Source organism: Camellia sinensis, chromosome 4, assembly GCF_055761805.1.
Source record: "Camellia sinensis isolate YWXY chromosome 4, ASM5576180v1, whole genome shotgun sequence".
NCBI classification, from domain to species: domain Eukaryota; kingdom Viridiplantae; phylum Streptophyta; class Magnoliopsida; order Ericales; family Theaceae; genus Camellia; species Camellia sinensis.
The window spans coordinates 191,893,581-191,897,828 of record NC_138964.1 but is presented as its reverse complement, the minus strand read 5'-3'; positions in this window follow the sequence as shown (position 1 = coordinate 191,897,828).

Below are 4,248 nucleotides of genomic sequence, written 5' to 3'. Positions count from 1 at the left end.
CTTAGTTATAATTTATATAGTGATCATTTTAGTTATGAATGGAAATAATTTGGTTATGAAAATTTATAATCTCACTACCATAAAGTCATAACTAGTATATTGTACACCTTTTTGGAGGTGTATAATAAAAGGACTCATTTTGGTATGTTCCTTGTAATTAGAAGGAAAATTTATAATAGAGGGACTATTATAATTTTAAAAAGAGATATTATTATAATTTTATAAAAGATATATATGATATAATCTATATATATAAGGATACTAATTGAGAAGGGGATGAGGAGAGGAATTCCCCTTGAGTATGCATCAATACTCGTTTGGTGGTTTGGCAATGCTATTTGGCAGTATTGATGTGAACACGTGTAGGGAAAGAAGAGGACACTACAACCATGCGTCCAGGAAAGGACAACAAAGGTAGTGCGCGCACAATCTGGGACTGCATGGCCAGCCTAGATAAGAGAGGCGCACAGATTTAGGAGGAGGTATGCAAATTTTTGCAATTTTCTCTCTTGTGCTCTACTTTCTTCTACAAGGAAGCTAACTTAACTGTCGGAGGGGTTTTTCGGCAAACCACCGGTCGGTTAGCTCATCTTTGCTCTGTCTGTAGAGAGTTGGAGTTTTGTTCGAAGAGATGAGCTTGGTAGCAAGGCATACGGAAGGTGACAAATATTTCCCCTCGTATACTAATATAATTATCAAAACTTGAAGGGGCACTGATCTTACACTGCCTCCCCCTTACTAATCATGTTTTGCCATAATTTGGAAATAGAATTTATCTCTACATTATTTGTTGGGCAAATTACACAAATAGTCCCTATAGTTTAGGACTTGTGTCACTTTAGTCATTGACTTTTCAATTGTAACACATTTGACCCTGGATTTTGAATCTTGTTCCAATTAAGGACAATTGAATATATAATTAGATTTTTCAAGGGTAAAATTGTCAATTTGATAAAATATAAACTAATTTGACAAAAATAAATGTCAAACAAATATTTTTGAATTTTTAAAAATCATTTCTACCTACTAGAAATAAAATTATGTAAAATCGATAAATGTTTTAGACATTTATTTATTTATTTTACTAAATTAATTTTTATTATATGCTTGGATGATGATCATGTAAAATTAATTTAAAAAAATTAATCATGTAATTTTTATTAATTTTATATAATTTTATCATTGGTGGATAAAAATAATTTTAAAAAAAATAAAAATATTTTTTTGACATTTATTTTTGTCAAATCAGTTTATATTTTAACAAATTGACGATTTTACCCTTAAAAAATCTAATAATATTTTCAATTGTCCTTATTTGGAACAAAATTCAAAATTTAGGGTCAAATGTGTCACAATTGAAAAGTCAGAGATCAAAGTGATACAAGTTCCAAACTACAGAGACTATTAGTGTAATTAACCCTTATTTGTTTAATTTTGAATGAAAAAGCATAGAATGGTTAAAGTCTGGAGTTGTGACCTCAGCTTCACTTGAAAGGAACTGTTGAGAAATTCTATTTGAAATTTGGATTTGTAGGGGGGGGGGGAATTCTACTTCATTTCTCTTTTCTATTCACAAAAATATTTAGTTTAAAAAAAAATAATTTTATCCCTAAATTTTAGTCTCTAAAACCTTAGTGTTGTGTGGAGTTGGTTGTTGACATAGTATAGGAACAAGAAAGATCCTTGGTTTGAATAAAACATATTAGATATTTAAATGTTGAATTTATACCTAAAATGACTAGTTACTCATTGAATAACTCTCAACAAATTCTCTTTTTCAATAAAGAAAATATCAAATCAGTGGAACTTAAAAAAAAAATTAATTACAAATCAGTGAGAAACAATTTATAAATATTAATAATTATAATTATAATTTATTTTTTTATGAATATGCAATTATTTTTTAAAAAATTTCACTAGTGTATAATTACCCCTTTTTAATATTTTCGATTTTTCTTCTAAAAACGAAAGGTTTTAGATTTTAAAATTCAGACACAAATTTGAGTTTGAGAAGGAAAAAGCAAATATTGAATTTAGATAAATTAACTTATTGGACAAATTTTCCCTTTTTATGTTAGGCTTTTTGTCTTGAGAAACATGTCTATTAAACCGTTCTATTAATAATATGGGCTATATTAACTGTGTAACTTTTTAAAAAAAAATGGCATTCATTAGTCTTAATTAAGTCTAAACCAAAAGTATATATTTTTAAGGGCAATTGGTCTATAAATACAATTTTAAATTCCTTTCCTCTAAAAGTCCACGCGCTACACTATTAAGTCCATAAGGACAGTCTAATTCAAGTGACTATTTGTTCGGGAATCCGGATCCTCCGTCGTCATTTTCTGCGGCCCAACCATGTCGCCCTCCAAAACGACGTCGTTTTGGAGGGGTTTTATTTTTTATTTTTTTTTTCTTTCTTCTTCTTCTCACTGTGATGAAGCCGAATTGAACCAAAAACTTCTTCTTCTTCTCACTGATAACTCTCTCTCTCTTCCTCAAAACACTTAATTGATTATTTCACACAAAACAACAAAAAAAAAACCCACCTAAGAGCAAAACAGATTTCAAAGTGAGAAGAAATTGGAAATTGGAAATCTAAACCAATTTCAAATCTGAACCAATTTCTGAGAAATTGGAAACTCTCAACCAATTTACGAAGTTTAGATTCATATACAATTTCAAACTCATCAATATTTGAAAACAATTTCATATATATATATATATATATATATATATATATGTATATGTATACATATGTGTGTGTGTGTATGAGTGAGAGAGAGAAAGAGAGAGAGAGAGAGAGAGAGAGAGAGAGAGATGGATAACAGAGGAAGAGCCCTCTCAAACCCAACATTGCAAACTCATGAAGTTTAAAATTTGAAAACATCTATTTGGGATATATACATATCTTTGAAAACAAATATCCCCTTAGCTCAAATTCGGAAAACTCAGATTTTTTTTTGGGATATATACATATATTTGTATTAATGGACAACAAAAGCAAATCCCTCATCCTGAGAGAGAGAAATTTTCTGGGCATTTTCTTTCCAGACTAGAGAACCCCAGAAAATTTTGCATTTTGTTTAATGTCAAGAACAAAATTTTCTGGAGGAGCTTCTCGGCGATGAGGAGTCACCGCTCCGCCTCTGCTCTGCTACTACTCATGCCGCCGTGAGGGTCCATTTCTGGGTCGATGATTGTAATGAGGAGAGAGAGAGAAAGAGTTATCAGTGAGAGAGAGAGAGTTATCAGTAAGAAAAAGACAAGAAGAAGAAAAGAAAAGAAAAAAAACCCCTCCAAAACGACGTCGTTTTGGAGGGTGACAAGGTTGGGCCGCAGGAAAGGGCGACGGAGGATCCGGATTCATTTGTTCGGTGTGTTCTTTAGTGTTCATTGTCAATGCCATCACACTCACACACACACACACACACACACACACACATAAACACCTATATTCTCTCTCTCTCTCTCTCTCTCTCTCTCTTTCTCTATTCATAAAGCCTCTCACTCTTCTCTTCTTTTTCCTCAACCCCCCATTTCTCTAACTCTCTCTCTCTCTCTCTCTCTCTCTCCATCTCTTTTGACTTATCGGTCTAGTGGCAATGACGAAAATCAATGCACGCCTCGTTGTTTAAACTCACTCTTAAGGCGATTCAGCTTGCGAACTCTTACCTCATTCCTCTCATTTTGCTTCTCTCTTCTCTGCTTCTCTATTTAACCAAGCACAACATTGATTCGAGATCTGATCTAGTTCAAAATGATTGTGTCGTGATGGTGGTTCTGGTATAGAAGATCAACACGGTAGCGATGGACTCTAATCTCAAAAACAAGGTCAAGTCCGATCTAGAATTGTTCCTTAAGTCGAAGCAATACATATGATGCCTCTATTTTTCATGTTGATGATTCTATGAGGGATTTCTGGCAGTGATGATGAGTTTAAGTCAGATTCTAGTATCCAGTGATAAAGAGAGAACGAGTGGTTCAGAGAAAGGTGGTCACTAGTTCATGTTTCAAAGGAGAGAGAGAGAGAGAGAGAGAGAGAGAGAGAGAATTGGGTTTTGAACAGATAAAATTTTTTTTTAATAGATAGGACCTCTCTCTATATATATCTGTGTGTATATGAGAATTTGAATAGATGGAATAAAAAATTGAATAGATAGGAGAAACAAGCTTGGTGAATTTCAACAGATAGGAAAAAAATAGGCTTGGTGAATTTCAACAGATAGGAAAAAAATAGGCTTGGTG